Source organism: Coregonus clupeaformis, unplaced genomic scaffold (genome assembly GCF_020615455.1).
Source record: "Coregonus clupeaformis isolate EN_2021a unplaced genomic scaffold, ASM2061545v1 scaf0408, whole genome shotgun sequence".
Lineage (NCBI taxonomy): Eukaryota > Metazoa > Chordata > Actinopteri > Salmoniformes > Salmonidae > Coregonus > Coregonus clupeaformis.
This window is the reverse complement of record NW_025533863.1, coordinates 76563-84242: the sequence shown is the minus strand read 5'-3', so window position 1 is coordinate 84242 and position 7680 is coordinate 76563.

Here is a 7680-nt window from a genome sequence, read left to right as displayed (position 1 = left end):
TAGCAATCAATCAATCAGATTCCAAACACTCCACCATGGCCAAGACCAAAGAGCTCTCCAAGGATGTCAGGGACAAGATTGTAGACCTACACAAGGCTGGAATGGGCTACAAGACCATCGCCAAGCAGCTTGGTGAGAAGGTGACAACAGTTGGTGCGATTATTCGCAAATGGAAGAAACACAAAATAATTGTCAATCTCCCTCGGCCTGGGGCTCCATGCAAGATCTCACCTCGTGGAGTTGCAATGATCATGAGAACGGTGAGGAATCAGCCCAGAACTACACTGGAGGATCTTGTCAATGATCTCAAGGCAGCTGGGACCATAGTCACCAAGTAAACAATTGGTAACACACTACGCCGTGAAGGACTGAAATCCTGCAGCGCCCACAAGGTCCCCCTGCTCAAGAAAGCACATATACATGCCCGTCTGAAGTTTGCCAATGAACATCTGAATGATTCAGAGGAGAACTGGGTGAAAGTGTTGTGGTCAGATGAGATCAAAATGGAGCTCTTTGGCATCAACTCAACTCGCCATGTTTGGAGGAGGAGGAATGCTGCCTATGACCCCAAGAACACCATCCCCACCGTCAAACATGGATGTGGAAACATTATGCTTTGGGGGTGTTTTTCTGCTAAGGGGACAGGACAACTTCACTGCATCAAAGGGATGATGGACGGGGCCATGTACCGTCAAATCTTGGGTGAGAACCTCCTTCCCTCAGCCAGGGCATTGAAAATGGGTCGTGGATGGGTATTCCAGCATGACAATGACCCAAAACACACGGCCAAGGCAACAAAGGAGTGGCTCAAGAAGAAGCACATTAAGGTCATGGAGTGGCCTAGCCAGTCTCCAGACCTTAATCCCATAGAAAATCTGTGGAGGGAGCTGAACGTTCAAGTTGCCAAACGTCAGCCTCGAAACCTTAATGACTTGGAGAAGATCTGCAAAGAGGAGTGGGACAAAATCCCTCCTGAGATGTGTGCAAACCTGGTGGCCAACTACAAGAAACATCTGACCTCTGATTGCCAACAAGGGTTTTGCCACCAAGTACTAAGTCATGTTTTGCAGAGGGGTCAAATACTTATTTCCCTCATTAAAATGCAAATCAATTTATAACATTTTTGACATGTGTTTTTCTGGATTTTTTTGTTGTTATTCTGTCTCTCACTGTTCAAATAAACCTACCATTATCATTATAGACTGATAATTTCTTTGTCAGTGGGCAAACGTACAAAATCAGCAGGGGATCAAATACTTTTTTCCCTCACTGTAAGGAATTTGAAAGTATTTGTACTTTAACTTTAACTTTTCATGCTTTAGTATATTTTAGCAATTACATTTACTTTTCATACTTAAGTATATTTAAAACCAAATACTTTTAGACTTTTACTCAAGTAGGATGTTACTGGGGTGACTCACTTTTACTCGAGTCCTTTTCTATTAAGGTATTTTTACTTTTAGTCAAGGATGACAATTGGGTACTTTTCCACTGGGTAGGAGAATATTTTCACTTTCATTCTGAGTAGTGAGAATATTTTCACTTTCATTCTGAGCTGATCAGTCATTAGGCAACGTAGCCTAGTAGTAGGTAGCTAAATCCACTAGTTAGCAAGCCATCGCATTACGGAAGTGAGATAGGATAGGACTTTTAATCAAGTAGTATTTTACTGGGTGACTTTCACTTGAGTCATTTTCTATTAAGGTATCTATACTTTAGCTAAATGGGTACTTTTTCCACCACTGGTAGATGGTGCATTCAACACATCATTTACATCCTCCCTCCTATCCAGCACTCCAAGGTGCTCCTCTCTCGTTCTCTCTCTCTCTCTCCTCCTCCTCCTCTGACAAATTTGCTGAGCTATGCTCTTGGACAAATGCTTTGGCCATCATCTCTGCCTTCTCATCTGTTACTGCCATATCCTCCCCACTCGTCAACACTGGATAATCTCACTCCTTTCTAACCCCACTTCTCCCACAGGTGTCGCCCTTCCAATGGTGTCACAGAACCGACGCCAACATGACCTCTTTGCATGACGGATAGTTCTCCTCACCAGGGACTGCTTATGCTGAATCAGATGTTGGAAGTTATGCGTCCTTTTCCGTACTCTAAATGCCCTGTTCCTACTCCTCACCATTGCCCCACACTGCTCCGTCCACCATGGGACTGCTTTCCTCCTCCTCCCTGAACTCTTAGATATAGCCTGAGTAGCTGCCCCCACTCAGTTATTCATACTATCCACATCCCCTCTCATATCCACCCGAGCCATCACCTGCTCACTCAGCTCCTGAAACGGATCCCACTTTGTCCTTCCAAACACCCACCTGCCTACTCCACCCACTGACACCTCCTCCTCCTACTGTACATACTATGGGGTAATGATCACTCCCTCCTGTCGACTCATCCCATGTACTAGATACCAGAGTAAGGTCCAAGGCAGACTCTATCCCTATTGCCATCATTCAGGCACACCAGATCTTTCATGTCTATCAGATTTTCCATCACTTGGCCATTTCCATCCATCAGTTTCCCATTAAAATCCCCACACCACATGACCATACTTCTATCCTGGCCTCTCCAGCTGCAAGCGAGATCAACGCACGTACACTAATTTTGACGTTGAACTGTACGCGATGATGTCTCGGTGTGTTCGAGGGGATCAGTCACGGAAGACGCTGTGCAAAAGTAGTTCTGCACTCAGACCACCAGGGGGATCACATGAGTTTATTTTGTTGTTTCAAATAACTCCATGGGCGGTCTTCATTTATCTTCATTGAAAAACACAGGTCCTTTACTAATTATAAATGTCTAATCAGAATATTAAAATACATGTGAATATGTGATCATATTCATCTGGTTTCTGAGCATGTCTGTCCTTTCTTCTTCCCTTGCTCTCCTCACTTCATCATTTTAAAACATGTTTTAGATGGACAACTAGGGTAAGGCCATGATGCATTTAATTGATGATTAGTTATGTTACTCTTCAAACGTAATTAGATTGATGTGCTTGTGATTTTGCAATTTCAAATCTTTCAAAGTATGGGATTCATGTTGTCTTTGTGTCTCTCCTGAGCAAAAACAAAAGTTGATCAATGCAAAAATCTAACCAAAACCAAACATCAGAGGGTGGGGAAATCAACTAGACAAAGGAAAACGTATCATCTATCTTTATTAATATAGATACCAGCAGGTTTACATAAATATATCTGCAAGAGTATACAAATGCCCAACAAAAGCAAAAATACATTTATATAGATTAATTCTTTCAAAGGTAATATTTCACGGTTGTTGACATGGTAGCTAAAAACACATAGGTGATATGCACTCCCCATACACATAACCTGTCAGTGTAATCAACTGATTCACTACTGATGCCCAGAAGAAGAAACAAAATCATGGAAATAAAGCAGACTTTCACATCAAACCAAAGCCAGACAGGTTAAGGGGACACACAGTGTGTGAACAGACATTTACAATAAAAACAAAACACCCATGATGAAAATTCTGAATGACAAGTTTGTTTAAATTAGGTGAAATTTATGTTTGTCTTGACTGACATAAGCCCAATCATAAAAATAAATCCTGGTGGCACACATTATCAATAATATTTTAAAAAGCTACATAAATAATTAACAGAATTACAATGTTCCGTTACAGTTTCCCCTTTGCAATGAAGAATCAAGAGAGGCTAGATAGATAAAATATATTTAAAAAGTAACAGATATACATTTACATTGAATCAAGCTGCATAGCAGTTTGATACAACACTTCAATTGCACCTACGTTAAACAACAAATGCAATTAATATGTGAAAATAAATCAGATGCACAAACAAATTGCACAACACTATACATTTATCTGGTCACTCATTTCTGTACGGCATTTGAAGCACACAAGTCGTATGGCTTGCAAGTTACTAGTTATCAAGGGCTAATAACCACTGACAATAGTGTCACAGTGGTAAATAAAACAGGCAACAATGGTACAAGATAAATCTGGTATCTACTATAAAAGTTTGTCAAGGCACAAGTATATCATCCAATGTACTGAGCAATACTTCTAAAATATATTTGCTGTACACTGTGATGTCATAAATCATTGGTTAGTCTGGGTGCAAATTTGTTAAAAATATAGCTGAACTTTCAAGGTGACCCCTGAATTTCTGTAGTCATTGGTTGGTTAGATAAAGTAGTTCATTTTTAGGTCTTCAATAAATTAAACCTTTACCGGCACTACAACGTATAGTGACACTCAATTACAAAGACTCATGTCGTCATCAATGTAAAACATGTAGCCTACTTGACAAATAGTCCCCCTCTTTTGTCAAAGCTCATACTACTTGTGATATTCATGGGTTACATTTGAAAACAGGTATTTTGTTCCTCAATATGCTTATTCTTGAAAATAACAATTATCTTATTGTGTATTCATAACACAAAACATGAACATGCTGCTGCCAAAATATTGTATATCTATGTATACTATATATAAAGAATGTACTTTATCATTGTAATTGGTCCAATGTTGAGTAAGGTGGCTTGATTAGCAACCTGCTCGGGTTGAGGTAACAAACACATTCGATTTTTGAGTTTTTTGTAAACCCTATTAACAAATATTTAATGGATGCTGTTTTAACAGTCTGTATGGCTTTATAACTGGCATAGTTGTCCAATAACTTCCTGCACTTTCCTTATTCAAGAGGTGAAATAAGTTGTAGATGTGACAGTATAGGTTCAATGTTCCACAAATAATATCACAAGGGTTTGACTTTAAACTATCAGCTTTGTACAATTGATCTCAACCTGGCATATGAACGAAAATCTATCAGAGGAAAACAATGCACAGGAATGTACATGTGACTCAGTGTACATGGTACATTTTAACTCCCTCAACCATAAAGTTGTATCCCTGTCCTCACATCTAAAAGGAGAAGAAAAGCTTTACTGACAGATATGTCACACAAGACCACAGCCAATTACAGTTTCAACAAGTGGGGAAGGGCCAAATCCACATATTAATACAATTACAGAGTTAAATCAGAATTAAACTTGTACGTCAAGTCATTTGTAGCAAAAAGATGATTGTGGGACACAATTTAGACAATATCTAAGACAAAAAATACAAAATAAATTAGATATGATTTCTGAAAAGATGTATTAGAACTACACCAGTAAAAAATATGATAAAATATTTGTAAATCTTATAAATTCACATAAATACTCATGACTATTGGAAACAAAAGTACTAGTTTTTCACAAGAGTTGAAGAAAGCCAATCACAGACAGCTCTTTCTCCAAAGCAACTTAACGGTTCATTCTTCATGAGTAGGGTCCCTTTAAATATCTAAAAGAACACAGCTCAAGCTCTGGGATGGGGAATATGGGGCATACCATAGGCCCCACCAATCACATTACTCAAAATAGTTTAAATACTCTCCATTTTAAAAATCTGCTTGTTTTTAAAGTGAATAAAAGGTATTGATGTTAAGAACACACACTAACAGACAACAACAATAAGAGAGAAAGATGGAGGCACTCAATTAAGCTGTTCTTGTTGTCATCAGAGACCAGCCCCTTGTTCATGCGTATACTCAGATTCAGACTAAAAACAAGACACAATCTTACTGTTGGCTCCACTCCAGCCCAATACTCACATGTAAAGAATAAACGCACAAACCAGTTTGGCAGCAGTACAGGTGTAGGATCTTAATTTGAGCAAGTTTGCTTCAGCAGAAAAATAATCATGCAGCAAAAGGAAATGTGAATTATTCTGTGGATTATAATTCATGGACATTTTTGTAGGGGTTGATACATTAGGGCAAATCAAGTATGAAATGTAAAAGTCGAAATTTAGAAGCCTTTTAAAAACTCAAATACACATGCTTCCCGAGTGGCGCAGCGGTCTAAGGCACTGCATCGCAGTGCTTAAGGCGTCACTGCAGACCCATGAGGTGGCGCACAATTGGCCCAGCGTTGTCCGGGTTAGGGGAGGGTTTGGCTGGCCGGGATGTCCTTGTCCCATCGCGCTCTAGCGACTCCTTGTGGCGGGCCGGGCGCATGCACGCTGATTTCGGTCGCCAGCTGTACGGTGTTTCCTCCGACACATTGGTGCGGCTGACTTCCGGGTTAAGCGAGCAGTGTGTCAAGAAGCAGAGCGGCTTGGCAGGGTTGTGTTTCGGAGGACGCATGGCTCTCGACCTTCGCCTCTTTTGAGTCTGTATGGGAGTTGCAGCGATGGGTCAAGACTGTAACTACCAATTGGATATCACGAAATTGGGGGTAAAAAGTACCAAAAAAATAAATATAAGAATCAAATACACTACAAGTTTGCATTTCCTGCTGTGCAGGAAAATTCTCTGCAACAAAAGAGTGATCAAATTAAGATCCTACATCTGTAGATCACGTCTGACACTAATAATCCAACTACAAACAACCATACATGGTCAAGGCAAAACAGAAAACTGCTCCAGTCACTTTCACCACTTTCTCCCTGTCAAAGCATGGCGAGTCTCAAACGACAAATATGAACACACCAATCAATATGAGCCATAAAACTGGCCATTCATGAAGAAAAAGGAGGCTGTGACTCGAGGCCTTGACTCAGGTCCTTGGGTGGCCCACTGAGATTTGGTATGTTACAGTAAGACAAACATACGGAACTATTTAAACTGATTTAATTATCAGGGACAAAATGAACGATGTGCTTTACTCCTGCATGTAGCACCATGGCAACATTAACCGGTTGATGAAATAATAAATGGATGATGCCTTTCTGTAACATGGCAGTATTCTTTAAGCCCACCTCAATGTTGCAGTGGGCAGAAAACTCCTCTCTGATCTATGGATAAATGTCCAGTTCATGCGTGCCAGACGTGAGCTAATACAAACATCTGCCATGGAGACATCACTACAAAACAACACATTATCTACATTTGCCATAGAATGATACAAATAACAATATACTCTTTAATTACATCAATCAGAGAACCGTGCGCACTGGTATATGGTTATGATTTATTCAAACTGTAGGGCTATTATTTAATTATGTTGACTGGAAATGAATGATTTAAAGGCTGGATGTTTTTTTCTCTTGATCCACATTTACCCTAATCTAGAGCATCTCTCGTAAAATGTACTCCAGAGTCTAATCAGGGAGAGAAATCCATGGTGTAATACTCAAGTACTTGGGAGTTATTCTCAGGAATGGGTAATGGGAAGATGGCTGCCAATAAGATAAACTGATATTTCATGAAAGGAACAATAAAAAACTAAAGCCACAACTCAACACACATGCAGTAGTCGAGATGTACATCCAGTAAACATGAGAAGAGATAAATAGCTGACTAGTGAATGCATGGGCCAATTTAATGAGTAACTGGTCACAAAGAAAAGCATCATAAAGTGCTGAAAGAATAAATGTCAAAATATCTTACAAAAGGTTTCTTCACGAATTATATATTTTCTTTTGCTATTTCCTAAAATACTTTTAATATCATATAAAAAGGACAACAATGCGTTACAAACAATTGTGAGCCCACACTCTGGTCCAGGAGAATACAGAATGCTGTGCTAGCTTCCACCACCATCTTTATAAAACCACACCGCAAAGTGCTGCTCTGAGAACTGATGAGTTAGCCAAACATTACAAAGTGTCATATGTTTCATTAACAGCTGGATGGGA